The following is a 23,074-nucleotide window of genomic DNA, read 5'->3' as shown; positions in this document are numbered from 1 at the left end:
TATTTATTTATCATTTTTTATTTCAGGATAATGAGGGGGACTTTACAAAGTGCCAGTTATAAAGAGGGGTTTCAAACAGATTACTGCAAATGTATAAGTCAATCAGGGAAATGTAAACGCAGTAATTAAGGAATTATCATTAATTATTTTTAGATGTAATAATCGTACTGGGATTATATTTTCTGAGAGAGTCTTTATTTTAAAAGATTGCATACAGAAATATTTGCTGATAAAATGCTGTGATTTGCTTTGAAATAATCAGGGCGGTAGAGTGGGTCAGGTAGAGACGAAACAGGATGCGCTGCGTATCAGTAATTATTGCAGCTGGTGATGGGCACATCAGGCTTGTTTACTATTCTCTCAACTGGTGTAAATTTTTGAAATTTTCTGTAATAGAAAGATTGAATTAAAAGAAAAGGGAGCCTGCTGGGTCCAATGAGATTGAAAACCACTGCTTTTTGGTGAACTGTGCTTCCAGCTTCCTTTAGGGCTTAGCCTTTTGAAGTCAAAAAAAAAGAATTGACTGTTGTCTATATTCTTTTGTGTCTTCCCTTCAATGAAGGAGGCAGATTGTGCAGGATGGGGGAGAAAGGTCACTTGGAGAAGGGTGGGGATGGTGGGGATGGGAGAGACTGGGAACAGCACAGGGAGGCAGGGAACCTTGGTAAATATCCATTGTCCCACTACACTATCTCTCAGCATCTCAAAAAAACGCTCCTGTTGACAGGCACAACTTCACTGGAGTGTGAAGTATTTCAGACTGGCAACACTATGGACGAGTCGAAAAGGGTCTGCCTCTGTCATGCACATTGCTCTGTTTTTGCAAATCTGGTTTAAATGAAAGTGTCTTCTAAATGTTTCTTTGAAATGAACCAGAAATTGTCTGCAAGGCAGCTATGTTACACTGGGAACAGTTCTAAATGTTGATCTGTCTGGCATAGGAGATGTTCAGACACAGGTAACAAAACTGAGATGGCTCAGAGAGACAAGACTGAGGAGGAAGTTAAAACAGTTCAAAGTAACATTTAGAAAACATTTTCATTAAAACCAGATTTGCGGGGCCGGCCCAGTGATGTAGTGGTTAAGTTCATGCACTTTGCTTTGGCAACCCAGGGTTCGCGGGTTCAGATCCCAGGTGCAGACCTACACACCATTCATCAAGCCATGCTGTGGCAGCATCCCACATACAAAGTAGAGGAAGATTGACATGGATGTTAGCTCAGGGACCATCTTCCTCAAGCAAAAAGGAGGATTGGCAACAGATGTTAGCTCAGGGCCAATCTTTCTCACACCAAAAAATAAATAAATAAATTTTAATAACCAGATTTGCAAAAAAAAAGTAGAGCAATGTACATAGCAGGGAGGCTCAATCTCCATCAATCTCCCTCATGCCTTCTCTCTGCTCCCCTTCCCTGCCCAGAGGCTTGTCCTCCTGTGGACTTCACAATGGCTCTAGACGCCCAGGGGCCTGGAGGAAAAAGTCCTAGTGGACTCAGGTTTATTGATTCTAGGGGCTTCTTCAGTTGCCGCTCTCTACGACATTTGTATTTTCAAAGAGACCAAGAGTGCCTTGATCCTTCCAGCTTCTCCAGCTCACTAGCCCTCTACTGGCCTCACTTTCTTCCTTCCCCAGGACAAGGTACATGGTCGGTTATCAGAACTCACCTCCTCCTTTGCTTCCTGTTGCACCTGCCCAGCAAACTCAGCCCTCAATCAGTCCCACAATTAGCCTGAAGCCTGACCTCCTCCAAGTCAAGGTCTCCGCTTCCTGGTCTGCACTCCTTCAACTGGTCGGCTCCTTCATCAGCAGCTTTGCTCATCTGCTCCTCTCAGCCTGCCCTCCCTAGTGAAGAAAATGAAGCTAACTGGGAGGGAATCAGGCCAATGTCCAGCTCCTGCACCTCCAGATCCAGCCAGACATGGGTGCCCTTTCTCCTGCACAAAGCCGACCCCCTCTCCAAACCTGGGTCCAAGCCCTCGCCTCCAGGTCCATCCCTCTACGTGTTCACCTTCCACTTCTCCAGCTCCTCTGAACGTTCCACTCCCCGTGCCCTTCCCAAGCTCCTCTCAGGCCCTGCGTCCCCATTTGGCTACCCTCATCGCTTTCCTCTCTCTCAGTCAGTCAGACTTCCCATTTGTCTTCACTTCTTTGCCTCCCATTCACCTTTAACCCTGGTTTAAAGCCCCATCACTTCACAGGACTATTCTCACAAAGCTCACCAATGGCCTTGGCTGCCAAATCCCCTTTCCAGGCCTGACAGATGACAAAGGGGAGCTTTCTGCTAAGTTTCATGATGTTTTTCTGCAGTGCCCCCTCACATTTCCTCACCTGGCCACCTCGTACACCCCCTTCCTCCTACAGGCCTTCGCTGCACCCCCCAGGTTTGTTCAAGTCCCCTCGTCTGGCCCTCACATTTATATGTGTTGAAAGTATTTCCTGCAGGGTGAGGACCAGGTCTCATTCACCTGTGTTCCTCCAGGGCAGCCCAGGGTCTGGCCCAGGGTAAGCCAGGTGTCTGCTGGGCTGAGCTGAATATCTGAAGGCAACACACCCAAAAATGCCCTAGCTTGTTCTGGACTCTTTGTGGTGACACAGTCACAAGTTTCCGTCAAAGCTGGATATTCACACTGTGGAAATGGCACATGTGAGGGGTCACCATAAGCTTCAGGAGCCCCCTCAATCTGATCAACTGACCTAAGAGTATTTGGGGAAAACGGATCCTTGTCTGCACTTACGTGACATTTCAAACAGCTTGAGTCCCCACCTCCACACACACACTCACCAGGGGTGGGAGTGTGTAGGGGTGAGGCGGGTTGAGGCAAACTCGCTCAGATCATATATAAAAGAGCACAAATGATCTATTAGTCCCTTTACTTGCACGTGAATGTTGCAGTTGAAGGTGAAAACCGAGTGTATTTCCCTCCCCCCGTGCCTCCTCCACCACCAAGGGTCAAGGGCAGTGGATACAACCCATCGAGGGCAGGGGCCTTTCCTCTTCCTCGCTGATCGCTCTCTGCACCTTGCTTAGCAACTTGCTCAGAAGAGGCACTGAATAAATAAAATGAAATTTTAAGCTGAAATCACGAAGATTTACACTTCATAGCTTTTTTCCTAACTGCCTGAATTTTCAGGGAATAAAATCATACATATCTTCTGATTAGTGATTAATGAGAGACAATTCACAATTCTTGCCTGCGTGAGAATTGTACTTTAAAATGCAAAATCAGTCAACTCTCTCACTTGGGGAGCAGAGGGGCTTTCTGGAATCCGACCAAGACTGCCTTTCTCAGTACATTTTCCTGCTAGCAATGCTCTTAGGAATCAAATGTGGTTTATTTCATTTTAAGTCGCTTTTTTTTCAATTCAGGAAAATGAATGTTGGAGCCAGATAAGAAACTATAGTCTGCTTTCAAGAAGGCTACAAGAAAACTGCATCTTGCATTACTAATCCTTTATCTTCATGTTAACAAAAAGATTACTGACACATTTTTGAATGAAAGAAAATAAAATAGCAAATGCATCTTAGGAAATGTGTAACTTTCATGCAACATACAAATCAGTTGTTAAATATTTTTTAAATGAAGGAAAATGCATAATAAATTTTTTCCTTTGGAAGTAAAGAAACCAACTTTTGAGGATAAGAGACAGAAAAAAACCTAGGATTGGGAAATCATCCTTTCACAGAATGTAGGATGAATGAATTAAATGATTGTACCTATAACTTCTTAGTGGATACCATGTTTTCTAAAAGTGATTTCATTGACCCAAGGAAGTGTTGTTTTTGTGAGAGGAAAGGTCTCAGAGGCTGTCTTTGTGCTTCTCTCCTGCAAGGTCAGACTCTATTTCCCAGAGTCCCCAGAGGAAGGTTCTGGAAGATCGAAGGCAAACAGATAGCATTTACTCAGGAACCTCAAGGGACAGAGAGGTGACTCAAACCAGTCAGCAGTATTAACTGAACCAGCCTCCAGCATGGGGTCAGGGCAGGACCACCATCCTCAGCAGCAAACACCTGCACTCAGGCTCAGCCACGCCACTCACAAACCGGGCGCCTCCGGCACATTTCCTAACCGCTCTGTGCCTCGGTCTCCTCCCCATTCATAAAATGGAGACAACAACATACCCACCTCATAGAATTAAATGAGTTAATCGTTTTGCTTAGAACAGTGCCCAGCACGTAGTAAGCACCATGTAAGTATTTGACAGATTAAATAGATAAATATTGAGGAAACATAACTGCGCACAGTAAAAGATAGTTACTATTTTTGAGCAAGAAAAAGAGAGCCTGAGAGCTGCAGATTGCAGGATGGATGGAGGATGAAGGAAGTGGGATCGATCCCCCCAAAAAGATGACACGTGTCACTGATGGAATTCAGAAGGTGTGGAGGGGCATGTGGTTGAGGGTTTTGTTTTTCTTTAGAAGTGGTAAAAGATGCTTAATTCCACTTTAAACATCAGTTTTTCAGCAAGAGCATGACAATAACCTCGTAATAAGAAGAAACACTCGCTATGTCAGAGTTGTTCTAAGTACTTTCTATTTGGTCTCATTGGTCTTATAACAGCTCCATAAGGTAGATAGTAACATTATCCCCATTCTACAGACAAGGAAACTGGGCAGAGAGAATTTAAGTAACTTTCTCAAGCAAGTTACAAGGTCTCCTTGCCAAATATCTGCAAGACAATTCGTCATTTACTTGAGCTTTCACGCACGTTATCCCACTGAACACGTCTGACGCAAATGTTCTCACTCCTATTTTATAGATGAGACTCGAAATGACTACAAAATATGTGTTAGCATGTGTCTCAGAAAAATCCAGAGTGTTCATCTACAACTCACGTTTCTGTAATGCAAATTAGTTCATACAAGCCTGGAAAATAGAGAACGGTGTTAATTTAACACAGGAGTCATGTTAGTTCACGTACAATGTTTCCCAGCATTTTAATGTTTTGCACTGAATGTAGCAAGCTGAGAAGGAATGTGGTATCGTACGCGATGCCCATCATCCATCCAAAGTTCTTCTCTCTTGATGGGTTAGACCACCTGCTCTGTCTCAGACGTGCTATGGCACACTTTTACCTGGCCTTTATTTTCCCTTGTCTCTGCAAGTCATCAGCCTCAATACTTTCTTATCAATACTTCCAGTAAGCATTTTTTTAAGTAAGGTCCAGATTTATTGCAATATTTTTCATCTATTAGGGATTTCACATGTCTTTTTTACTGTGCTAATATTTTTACTAGTTTTGCAATTGGTTTTCAGTATTCTGACGACAAAGTTTTGAGTGATCTGTTTCTCACCCTTTTTTCCCCCATAATCCCTGTTATTTCTAGTGTGTGATTTTGTAGAATGTGGGGTTTTTCAAGAATACTTACATCATTGCAGAAATGCCTGTTTAAGATCAAGTGTTTAAACTGGCTCACCATTCTCTTTCATACACATGTCATAGTCTAATCAATAATAACAGTGGGTAGGTAGATTTTGTGGTTAAGTTTTTTACTGGTCCAAGATGGCCAACAGGACAATGTTTTCAGATTTTTTAATTAGTCCAGAAGATGGAAGAAAATGCAATGCTGGGGAGGGATCGTTTCACATCTCTCTTCCATTCCAGGTCTAATTCTGCCTTTGTGGAGTCTCAGCTATCTACTCCCCTCAGAGAAGGGGGTAGTCATCTGACTGGTAACGGGTCCAGTAATTACCCTGGGTAACTGGGCCATAATGACCACGGGTAAGGCCGCTGAGCATTAAATGGCTACACTCACTTTCCTGGGTCCTCCTCCTCTCAACCCAGAAGAATCAGAAGTCTTGTCAGAGCCACAAAGGAGCCCCATTGCTTCTCTCGTCTCTCCCTTCCTTACACACACAGCCAGAGGAAGGAGTTGAGTTCCAGCCTGCTCTGCAGATCTGACCACAGCCATCCCTCAACACCTCCTCCATTTCATTCCTCCATGTGGGCAACCAGAAGGTAGTAAGAATTCCAAAATTTTGATTCTTGGAAGAGATTGGAGAACCTACTTAGGTCCCAAGCCCACACAACATGCTTCAACCCAGTCTTTTCCAGAGAACTCTGAATAGAAACATCAGCCACATGTGCTGTCCTGAGGAATGAGGTGAGGAGGGGGATATTAGCCATGGTTCTCCAGAGAAACATATATTAGAGAGAGAGAGATTGAGAGAGATTTATTATGAAAAATTGGCTCACATGATTATGGAGGCTGAGAAGTCCCACAGTCTGCTGTCTGCACACAGGACACCCAGGAGAGCTGGTCACGTAACTCAGTTTGAGTCCGAAGGCATGAGAACCAGGGGAGTCAAAATTTAAACCAATCTGGGGGCCACAGAGGATGAGATGAGGTGCCCTGGCTCAAGTAGGCAGGCAGAAAGCAAAAAGGGACGAATTCCTCCTTCCTCCACATTTTTGTTCTATTCAGGTCCTCAGTGGATTGGGTGATGCCCACGCACATTGAGGAGAGCAATCAGCTTTACTGAATCCACCGATCCAAATGCTAACCTCATCCAGAAATACCCTCACATACACACCCAGAAGTAACTTTACTCTGGATGGCCCTTGGCCCAGCCAAATCGACACACACAGTTAGCTATCACAGAGGGTGACTGGCAGGGCAGGATTTGGGATTGGCAGGATTGACCCACATCTGGATCCCTAGTCATGCCATCCATATATACCACAAAATCCGATCCATAACAAGGAATAGAAGACTGGAGCCTCACCAGGCTTGCATTACAGAATGGGCTATATCGATCACTGGCCCTCCTGCTGGGTTACCAAGTCTCAAGATCACGTTTCTAAAGTCATAGCCCGGCCACAAGCGCCCCAGAAGTGGCCCTGCTTGTCTCCTTCACTACTTGTGTGAAGGCTGAAGCTTTACCCAACGTGCTTTGTCGGCCCTGGAGAAAACGCCTAGGAAATGAGCAACTGGCCATCCTAACAGTTCAGATGATGTGACTGCATTCATTACTTCCTTACAGAGACGTTCCCAAGGAATCCACTGGGTGCTCACCTCTTGAACTTACATATCAGAGAAAGGTTAAGAGGCTTTCTAATTCTAATTAAAAATCAGTAAACTCTGAGAAGAAAACAACAGTGGAAGAAAGTGTATTATGTGTGAGGAAGACACTTAATGAAAGGAGTCCTCTAGAGAAAAAATAATAAAAATAAAGAGCAAGGCTGCGGAAACTGACAAGTTCTGTATAGTGAATCACCATATTTATTCGCCTGGCCAGCCTCCTCCTCTGGAGACGCCTCTTCCCTAGTCTATGTGGGCCTGAGGGGCTGTCAATCACAGGACGCTCCCTCTTCCTCCCCCAACAGCACAGGCATCGCTTGAAACCCTGTCTTGTCAATCAGAATTCCCACCCCCCTACCCCAACCCACACAGTCATTTGTGCAGGGTAGGTTCGTGGCACAGAGCAGACAAATTATATTCTTCACCAGGACTTTTCTGGTAAAGTCAGTAAGAAAGAATGCTCCTTGCCTTGGGGGTTATACCTCTGGGAGGAAGTAAGATTGGAAACTTTAGAACCCATCTTCCTTGTCTGAGAGGAGTAAAGGGAAAAACTTGTCTATTATGAGAAAGAAAAGAATGAGGTCAAGAGAGAAAAGAAGCAAAGCTAAGCAATTGCATCAGAGAAAGTTCTGTTGACACCTGGACCCAGCTGAGCCTGAATCCAGGGCTACCTCTGGACTTCCCAGTTAAATGGGCCAATAAATCGCCCTGTCTGCTTACGCCAGTTTGATTGTGGTTTTCCCCACCTATAACTGAAAGACTGCCGACTAATGCAAGGGCTTTTCTGCTACTGTGCAAAGATGAACTTATTTAGGACAAGAAAGACCCCACACCCGGGAATTTTCTGGATGAAATGTCCTATTGAAATAGCAATAATCCTCCTTTTACAGATGTCCAATGAAATCCACCTAAATATATTTTTTATTGAGATATAATAGACACATAACATTATATTCATTTTAGGTGTGCAACATAATGACTTATATATGCATTTATTGTGAAATGATCACCACAATAAATTTAGTTAACATCCATCATCACACACAGTTACAAATTTTTTTCTTGTGATGAGAACTACAAATGGGACACCCAGGAGAGCTGTTGATGTAACTCAGTTTGAGTCCGAAGGCCTGAGAACCAGGGGAGTCAAAATTTAAACCAATCTTAAAGATCTACTCTCTTAGCAACTTTCAAATATACAATACAGTATTGTTAACTATAGTCACCATGCTGTACTTTACATCCTCAGGACTTATTTATCTTATTACTGGAAGTTTGTACTTTCATCCACTTTGCCCAACCCCCACCCTCCACCTCTGACAACCACCAATCTGTTCTCTGTATCTCTGAGTTTGGATTTTTTTAGGTTCCACCTATAAGTGAGATCATACAGTATTTATCTTTCTTTGTTTGACTTACTTCACTTAGCATAATGCCCTCAAGTTCCATTCATATTTTCACAAATGGCAGTATTCCTTCCTTTTGATGGCTTATAACATTCCATTTTATACATATACCACATTTCTTTATCCATTCAGTGTTGGTGGACACTTGTTTCCATGTCTTGTGTATTGTAGATAACGCTGCAATGAACATGGGGTGCAGATATCTCTTTGACATAGTGACTTCATTTCCTTCGAATAAATACCCAGAAGTGGAATTGCTGGATCATATGGTAGTCCTATTTTTAATTGTTTGTGGAACATCCATACTGTTTTCCATAGTGGTTGCACCAATTTACATTTCTACAACAGTGCACTGGGGTTCCCTTTTCTCCACATCCTCGCCAACACTTGTTATTTCTTGTCTTTTTGATAATAGCCTTTCTAACAGATGTGAGGTGATACCTCATTGTGGTTCTGATTTGCTTTTTCCTGATGATTAGTGATGTTTTGCACCTTTTCATGTACTATCGGCCACCTGGACGTCGTCCTTAGAAAAATGTCTAATCCGATCCTCTGCCCATTTTTTAATTGGATTCCACCTAAATGTCTTATTGTCATATGTTACTCCTCACTAATGGACTCAGGTGTGAGGTTTGCTAGTTGTTAGTGCCATTGAGTCAATTCCAACTCCTAGTGACCCTGAGTACAGAAGAACAGAGCCCTGCCTGCTCTTTTTGTGCCATTCTCTCACCTTCCGTTGCTGAATCACACAGTGCTCTGCTGCTGTTCACAGAGCTTTCATGGCCAATTTTTTTGGAAGTGGCGGCCAGGTCCTTCTTCCTAGTCTGTCTTAGTCTAAAAGCTCCACTGAAACCTGTCCACCATGGGTGACCCTGCTGACATTTGAAATACTTTCAGCATCCCAGCAACACACTGTCGCCACAATATAACAACCAGCAGACAAGTGGTGTGTTTGCCTGACTAGGAAATGAACCCAGGCTGCAGCAGTGAGATGCCCAATCCTAACCACGAGATCACCAGGGCAGGTTGTGTGAGATTTAGGACTGCCTAAAATTAGGGAGAACATGAAAAAATATTCTACAGGATCCCCAAATGTCCTTCTAGAGAGAAACCACAAGAGACAGTTGTTCTAGAATGACTCCTCTGCAACCTTTCAGAGATCGCCTTCACTCAGCTTCCCATCCTGCTTTCCCAAATGGACTAACTAAAGAAGAAAAGGAGCTGGCACTAACTGGTGCCTGCACTATCCCAGACACTGCTGGATGTCTGACACCTGTCACCTAATCTTTGCAGCAAGCCTGTGAGAGAAGAATTACCCACATTTTACAAATGGAGAAACCGAGGCTCAGAAAGGTTTAGTGACTTACCCAAGGCTACACAGCTAGTGCATGGCAGAGCCAAAAATTAAATTAAAATCTGTGTCTGTATGAATCCAAATCCCATGTTCTTTCCAGTTCAAGAAGCTAGAATACCCACCATCATCTTGGAGGAGACCATAAGCATGATGAGGCGTGTAGAGGGAAAGCTCCAATACAATGCAACCAGCGTTTATGAGGTCTGCCAGCTGCTGTGAGGAAAGACACGTGCATCAGGAGCTTGCGGTATTGAAGGGGAAACAGACTGTTACACGAACTACTGTGCTTCGAGTAGGAATGTGGTTTCAGTATAAAGTCATGTGGGATCCTGAAGAGGGAAAATTCCATCTGGGTATGGCAGAGGAATGCCTTATGCAGGAGGAGTTTAACCTGAGCTTAAGGATGAGTGGGATTTCAGTAGGCTGAAAGGATGAGATAGGGAGGCCTTCTCCCTTAACTAAAACATCATATGAAGTTGGCTAAGTGTGCCCTTGCACTACCTGGGGGGTGCAGGGGACTGAAAGGGCTAAGATAATGTATTGATCATAATAGGCTAGTTTATGCGATAGTAACAAACAACCCCAAAATCTCAGTACTTAAAGCAACACCACACATCTTGTTCATCTACATGATCACCATGGTTGGTTGGGGACTCTACTTCACGTCCCTTCCACTCTAGGACACAAGCTGATAAAGCAGCCTCTATCAGGAACATTGCTGGCCACCAGGGGAGACAGCAAGAGATCTCTGGAGTGTCTCGCACCATGAATTAAATGTTCCAGCTTGGAAGTGATTCCTATCACGTCTGCTCACAATTCATCATCCAGTACTAATCCAACGCCCCATCCAACAACAAGGTGCCCAAAAAATGCAGTGCTAGCAGATCCCCAGAAAGCAGAGAGCCAGAGATGTTTGGTGAACAGCAGCAATGACTGCCACACTTGGTGTAGACACTTGTCCATGACAGGGGTCATGTGAGGCAAGGACATGAGAAGACAGTCATGAGGAGAGCAAATCAGAGAGTCCAGAAATCAGACCAGCAAACATTGATTACGCACCTGTTATGTGTTAGGGATTGTGCCAAGCGCTGAAGATTCGAAAATGAATGATACGGTGTCTCCGTCTTCAAGGAGCTCACAGTCTGATGGTAGTGAATGATGCATGTTATGGACTGAATTGTGTCCCCATAAAATTCATATGTTGAAGCCCTAACCCCTAAATGTGATGTATTTGGAGATAGGGCCTTTAAGGAAGTCATTAAAGTTAAGTTTAGGTCATAAGGATGGGGCCCTAATCCCGTAAACTTGGAATCCTTATAAGAAGAGGAAGAGACACCGAACTCTCTCGCTCTGGTTGGTGCACAAAGAGGAAACACCATGTGAGGACACAGTGAGAAGGCAGCCAACTGCAAAGCAAGAAGAGAGACCTTACCAGAAACCAACCCTGGCACCTTGGACTTCAAGCCTCCGGAACGGCGGAAGGATAAATTTCTGCTGTTTAAGCCACCTGGTCTGTGGGATTCTGTTATGGCAGCCGACAGACTAATACGGTGCATAAGCGGATAATTGTAGTGCGAGGTGGTAGGTGTAATGATAGACAAATACATGTGGGCACACGGGGGAAGAGGCCCCATCAGTGAACAGCAAGATAATGCAGAACTCAGGAGCAGGGCCTCTACTTGGAGGCAAAGATTCAGGGGCATTGGGCAGCTTCAAGAACCAGTCATGGTCTAGTGTCTCCTCATGTGGCCCAAGGCAAGCGCCATACAGGAACATTCTTAGAAGGATGCCCAAAAGTTTACCTCCTTAAGGATAAGCATGAAAGAGAATGTGCCAAGATTGATACTATTACCTGCTGCGCCATTATCCCCTTTGGTCATCAGCCTCTTCACCCTGAAGTTCTATAAAGCAATAATTTTCTGAAAGACCCAGAGTTCCACTTCATATTAAATAAAAGCAATACACTGAATAAGCACAATTTATGGAATGCGATCATAAAGCATTTCTATTTTGTCTTTCTGTATCCCTTTAAAATTTATTCAGTGGAGTAAATACTTCTGCCCCTGTACAAAACTCAGGCTGTTTCCATGACTTTTCCAATGACTTAAAGGAAAAAAATCCCACAGGCACAGTTTCAAAAGGACAGTTAGAATGTCCAGTCCCATGTAATAGTCAAAGCTTCTAACTTCATTCAAAGTTACAGCTGATCTTTCTCTGCCCACAATGACTTGCTACCTGGGAAGAGAGATAGTTGACTTCCATCTTTCTTGCTCACCTTGTCTCTTATCTCAGCTGCTATTTCTGACACTATAAGATTGGGGGCTCGGGAGAGAAAAGAGTGAGAGGAGCAGGAAAGCTGTTACTTGACCGGCATTGCCCTGAGCTCCATAGTTATTACTCGATGGCACTATCCTGCCCTGATTCTCTTGTGAAGCACTTTCTCAAGTCATTCAGAGATTCCCATTGATTTCTCACCTGCAAGTTCCTTGACCCAGGCAAATCCATCTCTAGTGCAGTTGGTCACTGTGCTGTGTCCACAGCCTCTGGGCACCGTACCTCCAGTCTCTGCCAGTTGGGTCCTGATGACCCTCCAGAATCCTCAGCTGGAGGGGACTCAGCTCTTTCATACACATGCAATCATCGAGCCCTTAGGAAACATTCATGCCCCTTCGGCCTGGCGCAGGGTGATCCCAACATAGACACCACCTCAGATTCATCCAATAGCCCATCTTTCAACCTTTTAAGACTTACCCAGTGGAAGTCAGACACCAAGCCACTGCATCCTCCATACTGCATGAGTCCTGGAAACTCTCTGTGTAGATTCATTAAAGTGCCCTCACTAGGCTTGAGGTGAAGTCAGACATAACTCACCCCTCCCATGGTGAGGACAGGGCTACTCGCCATGAAGCTCTCTCCAAAATAATTCTCCCCCCATATTCTCTCTTACTTCCAAAAATCCTACCTTTTTCGCCCCTGATGTGAATGCATGTTTAAGAGACAGAAAACTAGTTTTTAATATTTTCTCTGCAAATTTGCAACATCGTCTAGCCCCTTGCTATGGTATCTGCCACCCACTGTCTTTGAGTTGCAACTAAAACTTCCAATTTACTATTCAGTTACTCAGACTGTGGTGAGCAGAATTGCCCGCATCCCTGAAGAGTCACACAAGGTAGCCACGGATTTCAAACGAGACTCCCCGCGGACCCAAATCCACACTCACTGCTGAATTAGTGTCACAGAAGGACGACTCTTCCTCCGTGGAGTTTCATTCAAACAATTAATTCTGCCTGGTCTCTTCATTCTCTTCGGTTTCATTATTCCTGATTTCAGAGTGTGTGGATCGAAGAGCCAAAGGCTGATGGTTGTGTCATTCAAACCAACGAGCTCAGAGCATGTGTTCTGATGGCAGTGCAATGAGATTGGAACTCACAGGAAAAAGATGACCTCACCAAGAAGACCCACGAATTTGGAAGTTTATGAAAGATGCTGCTAAATAATCCATGGGATACAGAAGTCACAACAAAGTACGGGACATTTAGAATTGAATGACGGAAAAGCTACAGATCAAAATTTGTGAGATATACCTAAAGAGATACTTAGAGAAAAATACGTAGCCTTGAATGCATATTTTTTAAATAAGAAAAATTGAAAGGTAAAGTGAGCATCCATCACAAGAAGTTAGGAGAAGAAACAAGTAAACCAAAGATTAGAAAGACAGAAATAATAAATAGTAAAATTAATAATAATAAATAAAACAAACAGTAAAAAGAGCAATAAAATAGACAAATCTCTGGCAAGATTGATCAAGGAAGAAAATAAAAGAGAAAGCCCCCAAAAAAGTAATATTAGGAAAATTTTTAAAAGGACTTAATTACAGATTCAGTGGATATTTAAAAATCAAAAGTAAATGCTACAGAAAACTTTATGCCAGTCAAGTTGAAAAATGAAATGAAAAACATAAATTGCCAAAATCGTCTAAAGAAGAAATAGAATACTTGAATTAGAACCATAATCAGTAAAAGCATCAGGCCCTAACAGTTCTATAGGTAAGTTTTATCAAACCGTCAAGAAGCAGATAACCCCTACCTTGTTGAAATGTCCCAAAGAATAGAGAAAGAGAAAAGGTGCCCCGACTCATTTTTTGAAGTTTGTATAACCTTGATATCAAAACAGGACAAAGAGAGTACAAGGAGGAAAATTATACGTCAATCTCATTTTTAAAGATGAAAAAATACTAAATAAAATATTAGTAAAGTGAATAAGGAAAAGTGTGAAAAAACTGGTCATGACTAAGTAGAGTCTATTCTAGTACAAAGGACGTTCTAATAGTTAAAAACCTAGGGGCCGGCCCCACAGCCAAGTGGTTAAGTTCACGCACTCCACTTCCGTAGCCCAGGGTTTTGCCAGTTCAGATCCTGGGTGTGGACATGGCACCACTCATCAAGCCATGCTGAGGCAGCATCCCACATGCCACAACTAGAAGGACCTACAACTAGAATATACAACTATGTACTGGGGGGTTTGGGGAGGAGAAGAAGAAAAAAGAAGATTGCCAACAGATGTTAGCTCAGGTGCCACTCAAAACAAAATCTATTAACTACTTCACAAAATAAGTTATCCAAATGGCCAATAAGCATACAAAGATGCTTAATATCATTAGTGATCAAAGAAATGCAAATTAGGGGGCTGGCCCAGTGGCATAGTGATTAAGTTCACATGTTCCACTTCTCGGCAGCCCAGGGTTCGCCGGTTCAGATCCCAGGTGCGGACATGGCACCGCTCGGCACACCATGCTATAGTAGGCGTCCCACATATAAAGTGGAGGAAGGTGGGCACAGATGTTAGCTCAGGGCCAGTCTTCCTCAGCAAAAACAGGAGGACTGGCAGTAGTTAGCTCAGGGCTAATCCTCCTCAAAAAGAAAAAAAAAAAGAAAAAGAAATGCAAATTAAAGCCACAATGAGATACCACTTCACACTCACCAGAAAGGCTAAAATTAAAGACTAATAATACCAAGTGTTGATATCAGATGTGGAGCAACTGGAATTCCCATACACTGTAGATGAAAGTGAAAAATGACAAAACCACTTTAGAAGTCTCTTTGGCAATTTCTTATAAAATTAAATATATACCTATAGTTCATTAACCAGAATTGTGTCCCATGTCACAATTATGTAATTAATATAGTAAATTAATTATTATTATAGAATAATTAATCTTAATAAACAAACACATAGAAATAGAGATTGGATTGGAGGTTACTGGAGGGGACGGGGGGGGAGGGCGGAAGGGGTGATTAGGCACATGTCTGTGGTCATGGATTGTAATTAGTCTTTGGATGGTGAACATGTTGTAATCTACACAGAAATCAAAATGTATAACAATGTACACCTGAAATTTATATAATGTTATAAACTACTGTTACTGTAACAAAAAAAATTTAAAAATATATATTAATTTTCTAATATATCATATATGAAAAAAATACGTTTGTACTATGCATAACCAACAAATGATTAATATCAGAATCAGTAAAGAACATGTATTAATTTACAGGACAAATCAGTAAGAAAAATATAAGAATAATTCAATAAACATACATGAAAAGTCAATTTTCTAAAGAGGAAACTCACATGGCCAATAAACATATGAAATAAAATCCATTTCACTATTAGGGAAATGTAAATTAAAACAACAAACTTCAGCAAATTATCAAAGTGTCAGTCAGACAAGTGGAGATAGGCCATTCCAGGTAGAAGGAACGGCACGTGCAAAAGCACGTAACACTATGAGCACACGTTTATATCTCCATCTCCATCTGTGTTTCCATCTGAAGAGAGCAGCAAAACTTTCACATGCAAGTAAACATCAAATCTGCACAAAGAAATGCCTTCCTTGTATTCCCTAGCACAAACCCACACGAACGTCCAGTGGCTCGGCAAATAGAGGCTCCCCAAGCCCAGGCACTTCTAGGATTCTAGGGGTCTCTCCTTCTCCTGGGTTGTGGTTACCTCTTCCTACACAAAAAGTGAGTTCCAAGCCATTCATCCATTTATCCTGTAGGATAAATGACTCTGCTGGTTGTGCCTGAATCAGAGGCAGCCAGCAGATGGATTAGTTCCTGCCTTCCTCTTGCAAAGGCCCCCTCCCCAGCCTAGTTCAGGAGCATCTGACCTTCAGAGGATCCTTGAGCCACGTTCTGCATAATGACCTTCTCTAGCTTAACAGTATATTGTAGCTGAGGCTGTATTACCTGGGAAATCCAAAGCACAGACAAAAATAAAGCATCAAGGGAAAAGTAAAATCATTATAGGGCCCAGTGTGTTCCCAGACAAAAAATATTCTTCCACTGTCTACTTTTTCATCATGATATTATAGTATTGTCTCTATGTATTTGATAATTGCAGGTTTTCTAAACTTCACTGAAATTTTGCTAGTTAAAAAAAGAAGTGCAGGTAATGATGGAAATGGATATATTTTGCCCCAAGAAGTGGAGATTTGGGGCCATGTGTGATTTTGGACATCATTTACATAGAAAACATTAGAGGCCTAAATAAAATCCTGTGGTGGAAGGAAGGTCGGTAGGACGGGTTCTGCTCCACCGTGGGGACGGAAGGAACACCCAGCACCACCCCAGGGCAGCAACCAGCTCCCTGCCCCGCGGAGCCCAGCCCTGTGTGCAGTTGGCTATATGAATGGAAAGAATAGCACACAATGTGGATGAACATAGTAACTCACCCACTGAACTAACTGTATCTCGTTTGAAAGTGAAGGATCACAGGGTCAGGGGCAAATCTGAGATTCACCCATCAGTGGGACTCTTTCTGTCACTCTTATTTTAGAAGTAAATAGCAGCAGCAGGAAAAATACAAAAGGGATAGGTTTTGAAGGCCAAGCTGAAGCACAAAGAAAATGAGGTAAGGCAGCTATTGTAAGCAAGCTCATTACAGTAATGTGTTTATAGGAGTATAAAAGCTGCTGAAGGATTTTCACTCCAGGCCCCTCCAAGCAGAAGGCCTGGTCTGGTCAGGGCCAGAGCACATTCTGGGGGCTCCCCACCCTGAGGAAAGCTGGCAATGACCTCTGGGCCTCAGGGGTCCATCACGTCACCAAAACCAGACTCAGCCCAGATGGACCACATGAGGTGAGGCAGCATTTCTCAGTCTTTTCCATTGCCATCCCCCTCAGGAACCATTCTAGGTATGTTTCCTAATTGTTCCCCCATTAGATTTTAATATGGCAGATATGCTGTGTGTCTGTTTATGTAAAGCATGCATATCTGTGCTGCATACATAAAAAGAGTTAGATTTTGGGGGGCCTCCCTAGAACCAATTTTCACCCCCTTGGGAGTGATACTGTGCTCTTCGAGAACACGTGGCCTAGCCCCACTCTTTTCCCCCATCTTGCCATGGCATTTTCTTATAAACACAATCAATAGATTAAATTAAATTGTATTATTATAGAACAAGCAAATTATGCATATTAGTCAGGAATAGATTTATATCCTTGCTGGCACTCACACACATCCAGGGCAGGTGACAGAATTGCAGGAACACAGGGGAAATGGAGAATTAGTCAGCTCTAAAGTGGTTTTTTTGTATCACAAAAATCTCACACGCACATGTGTCTCTCCACCGTGAAGATCACGCTTAGAATCCATATTCTGTATAGCCCTACCAGGCAAGAAGATTTTGCCACACTTTCTGACCCTCAGTTAGTAGTGTGGGATAAAATTGTTTTATTTTTATAAAATTTTCCAAATTGAAACCATAATATAAAATTTAATTTGATTTTTTTCAGATCATATGGTCTCAAAATCCTGATCTAGCATCCTAGAGGTAGGAGCAGGGTACCCATTTGAAAAATCACCCTTCTGGAATTGACTTAACATTCATGAGGCAAACATCTCAGAGTAAGCTTGAAAACAACTGGTTAAAGTCGCCTACACAACCAGTTGGCTCCCAAAGCATCTATCTGCTTGATTCAACTGAATCTTTCCAAATTGGTTTATGTTATAGTAACGGTTGTAATAATAGTTACCATCATCCCAATAACCCAGAGGGTCAGTGCTGCTGTTGTCCCCATTTTACAGCTGCTGAAAATGAGGCTTATGGGATCGTACCTTGTCCAAGCCCACAGGGCTGTGAGAGTGGTGGAGTGCAATTCAAATCTAGTTCTGCCTAACCACAAAGCCCACACTTTTACCCCTGCATAGCCCCTCCCTTTGTGTAGACAAAGCCTTGGCAGACAGGAGTGTTAAATGCCAGGTAGAAATAGTTCTGCTAAAATATAAGCTGTGTCACTCAACTTGGGGGTTTTTGAAAAATTTAGACAACAGCTCCATCCTTCTAAAACCAAGCAGGTTAGAAGAGCCACTGTGAAGATTTGTTTTCGAATTTGAGACCCACTCCAAGAGAGTGTGCTCAGAGTTCAGCAGACAATGAAAAATCATCCCAGCTCTACCCACTAACAATTGGTAAGCAGAACTCCCGCTCTCTATCAACCTCTGGGCTCCAGTCGGCTAAGAGGGCTCTCTACTTTGCATGCGACTGCACAGAGGCAATTTATTTTCTCATTGGAAATGGTGATGCCGAGGGAGCAGAGCCGTGTCACACATGGGGGAGCCACCACTATAGGGAACAGAAGCTCCTTCCAGCTTGGCTCAGCTGCCATCTTTTAGCTGCTGTGATAGCAACGAGAATGGTGCATCCCCAATCTCTGTCTCAAGCAGGATTGAGAGTGTCTCAAATCCCTGCCTTCTAAGAGAGAATAATGGTAAGAGTTCGTGGGGGAGAAAGGGAGGGAACCTCTCCCTGGAAACCCTGACTACTGGGCTCCTTAAAGATGGATTAGCATTTCAGAGATTTATTCAGTTTCTTGGGTAGAGAAGCTGACTCACAGATACTATAAGTTTGGGTGTGATAGCTTAGAGCTAAATCTGTGTCCTTAAGCAGAATCTGAAGCCAATAATTTTGAGAAGGCATAATGGAGCACTGTGATAACCCCAAAACTCCATAAATAATGAAGTCACACCTCTCTTATCCGACAGTCACGCATCAAACACCCTCAGCCATCCAGAGCATCTGAAAACACACAAGTATCCCCGGCAGTGACCCTGCACAGGCAGAAATTAAAAAGCCAGGGAGAGCCAAAGAGGGAAGAATTGCAGAGAGAATGACATGATTGGTGGGTTTGCAATGAAAGGAGCTCCTTCATAGGTAAGCACTGGCTCTAAAAATCAAGTGCAACTAAGAACAAAAAGAAGGAATGGGGGGGGGGGCGAGGAGAAGACTGCACAAAACCCAAATCCTAGAGACTCGTCCTAACAGTAGCACCGTCCAATAGAAACATGTGAGCCACAAATGCAAGCCACGTGCGTCATTTTAAATTTCCTAGTAGCCACACTATAAATAAAAAGAAACAGGTAAAATTAATTTTAATGATTTATTTTACTTAATCCAAGATATCATTTCAACATATAATGAATATTTGTAAATTCTCAAGATTTTTACATTCTTTTTTCTTATACTAAGTCTTCAAAATCTGATACGTATTTTACACTTACAGCACAGACCAATTTGGACTAACCACACTTCAAGTATTCAACAGCCCAATGCGGCTGGTGGCTAATATATTGTTAGAAAATTCTTAGCCATATGCTCAAGGGAATCACAAAGAGTCATACAAGGACGTTCATTGTCGCATTGCTTATAAGTGGTGAAAAATTGTAAATAATCCAAATTTCCATTAAAAGGTGAATAATTATTTCATTTTATCACATCAAATAATGAAATACAAGGCAACAATTACAGTGAATAAACTGAATCTAAATATATCACAATGTCATTGCTCCAAAACATAATGCTGCAGAGAAAAGCAATCTGCAGAATCATACACACAGGGTACCATTTAGGCAAAGTTTTAGAAAGACCCCCAAAAAGCCATATCTTGCTTTTTGAAATAAACATAGGTAATACAGGAAAGACATAATATTAGACACAATATGCACTAACTTTGGAAAAGCGGTTAGTTCCAGGAAAGGAGACAGGAAAGAAGGAGAGAGAAAAAGGGTTTTGAGAAAGCTACAAGGAATCTGGCACTGAATATGTAATGTTTCATGTATTTAAAAAATTATCTGGCACAAACATAACAAAATGCTAATATTGTTAAATTTCAATGGTGGGTACAAAATTGCTCATTAAATTATTTTCAGTTCTTTTCTGCATGTTTGATATATTTCATGAAAGAAGGAGAGAGAGAGAGAGAGAGAAGAAACATGATCACAATAGGAAGAAAAAAGAGGAAGTAGTTTGAACAACCCAGCACAGGATTTGGGGTCACGTTCTACCTGCCTCCTGCAGACAGCAGCATCCATCTGACATGCACTAATCATGCAAGCATTTCTTGCACCCATTCCAAATGCAAACGCTGCGGGGCATTCAGAGGTGCTCATAGATGTGAACCTAGTGAGAAAGACAATATTCTCTTGTTTTCCATACACTCTATCAAGGCAGAAGAGCATTTCGTTTTGTTTAAAAGAATCTATTTTAAAAGGTTTATATGGAACTTTCAGCACATGAAGAGGTTAACCTTTCGCCCTCTGGAACCCAGGTCGAGCAGATCCCCTATGTGGCAACAATGGATAACTGAGGAGTTAGGTGTTCACAGCGCCCACACGGCCACATCGTGGCTTTATCACATCACACCGCACCTCCTCACCCATGACCTTGAGCTTGGCACAACTACTCCCAGTCCACAATCTCCCACCATGCACACACACACACACTCACACACTCCCTCTACACTTGATTCTGCCTCCTCTCCTCCCTTCTAAACATGTTCGACTCTCAGCCCAGCAGAGATTCTGTGCATTTGGTGTCCTCCACAACCCTGAAGAGTTTTTTGTCCTTCGTCTCTTTCTGGTCATTCATTACAGATGCATCAAAACACTGATCCTATGAGGTCCCCACTTTTAGCACTTCTCTATCCATGAGGGACCCATTTCTCCCTAATTTTGTGCATTGTCTCTGTGCCGGTTCTTCTCTGGGATGAAAATGGCCTCCTCAGTTCCATGGAAACAGGTTTCAATGGGAAACACTATCAGAGATTTATTGTTTAGTGGGTTTTTTTAAGCTTAAGCAATTACCTGTATCACACCTACACAACTTTTTTTTGACACTCTCACCAAAAAGGAAAAGAAATAATAATAATAATAATAATAATAATATATATGATTAGTAAGGCACAAGCTCTCATTCCAGAAACCAGTCTCCGAATCTGACGAATTACTTTACACTCTCTGGTGAATCTATTTTGAGTTTTCTAGGTACCCAAAGAAGCACGGTCAGCCTAAGGTTTTCAGGGTCTTTCCGACTTTCTGATGGATGACCATTTATAAGCTGAATTCCTCTGCTTTCACTGGGAGATTTGGCACCACAGAGAACGAGCTCCATTTCCTTAAAGGAGCAATTCTTACTTTATGCTCCTGGGTTAAAAAAAATTCAAGATAAATTCCTATGTTATTCAATAAGAATTCCAAATAGTCTGTCATGGATCACAGAATCCTCTGAAATTCATTTATTTTAGTGAAGGTTAGCATTTTAGCTGTTCATAAATACAAGCTGTTGGGAAGGGAGAGGCAAAAAGATTCCATTTTTCACCATCCAAACAAGTACTTCTAAGCAATTTGAAAAAAGTCAAAATCACGTGACTCTATTCAAGCTCCTTCAACTCACCGGCATTGTTTGCACACGTGGATATGTTAGCGCTAAAGAAATAAAAGGAAAGAGGCTGTAGACAAGCTTCATTAATTTGGGGGAAAAACAACTATTACCGTTTAAATGACTCTTGGATAATTTAAGTATATTGAAATAGAATTTCATCTTTCCCCGAGAGGCAGCCCAGGATGAGACGGCAGGAAGAAACGTCCTGCCTCCCTATGTCAGCCCTTCCTGCCCTGCGCTCCGAGGAGTGAAAACTGAAGGGGTCTTCTCCACTGAGAGCCTGGAGAACACAGACGTTGTCTTCAAAGAGAAGGGGCCTAATCACCCACAAACGCTTTCAGGGTCTGGAGGCAAAGCACAAACTGTACTTCAGAATAAAATTTTTAAGTCCCTGTCTAAAATGTTTTAAAGCTGACTCTGGATGAATAGTGGGTAGATTTTGTTTTGTTCTGTTATTTTCATACTTTGCTGCCAAGACTATAAACGGATCTGTAATCCTCTGTCGGTGAGTTCATCCTTTCTTCTTTTTCCTCCTTGCCCTCTTCAGATCCGACTCCTTCCCTTTTATGCACTATTTTCAGACAGCGTTCTGTTGAATTCCTTCCTCCAGAAAATAGCAACATGCTTTTGTCTTTGGCGCCCTCTTATGGTCACTTCGTTATTATAACAGCATCTTACTGCTCCTTAATGAAGAGTAAATCCCCAGAAAGGAACTTAGCCATTTTAAGACAGAGAAGCCATGAACAAATTCACTGTAATCTGTTTCTACAGAATGCCAATAAACCATTCATCCACCCCAAACCCAAACAGACCCAAGGGACACGACTTCTATGTTAGGCGATATGCCTTTTCTCTTGCTGTGCAAAGCATGTGAGAATTCCCCATTGTCAGCTGTCATCCAAGTCCCATAGAATAATCCTAGCTTCACCTTCCATATTTCTCGCTCAGACCTGTCTCAGAAGTTTTTTTCCACAAGCGCCCAAAGCCTTTTCATTCACAGCAGTCATTCTAGTCATAGTGAAACATGCGAATCCTATGTAATGTGCGAGTGTGCTTGTCCCACTGAGTCTAGCAGGGGATGTGGAGCATACTTCTCCCCTTCCCAAACTTCCCCCAGCAGATGCTTATCCACCAGCAGACCCCAACACACCTTTCAAGCTGCAGCCGAAATGCCATCTGCTCTGGAAGCCTTCTTGGACCTCCCAGGGTGGGCTTGGCTGCACCTATCTCACTGTCCCTCCATAATTCACACACATCTCCATAATGGTAACTAACCAACTGCACATTTCCCAAAGTCAGTTCCAGAGAACTCACTTCCCATTCTATGAGATGCTTCATGGAAAATAGGGTTCTGTAAACAAATATATTTGGGCAATGGAACATACTATATCCTCAGTCTTGGAGATATAATGTGCACAGAACTATACTTTGGGCAACATTGCTTTTCTGTCATGTTGGCACAGCTGAGTCACCTCTGAAGAGCCATACCCACCTCTGCATCCCCAGGGCAGAACTGATGGAAGTCTTTACTTATCTGCTGTCTCCTGTCCCCCCTGGGAGGCCAGCCCTCT

Source organism: Equus asinus, chromosome 21 (genome assembly GCF_041296235.1).
Source record: "Equus asinus isolate D_3611 breed Donkey chromosome 21, EquAss-T2T_v2, whole genome shotgun sequence".
In the NCBI taxonomy this organism is placed as follows: domain Eukaryota; kingdom Metazoa; phylum Chordata; class Mammalia; order Perissodactyla; family Equidae; genus Equus; species Equus asinus.
The sequence above is the reverse complement of the archived record's forward strand: the minus strand, read 5'-3'. Positions refer to the sequence as shown.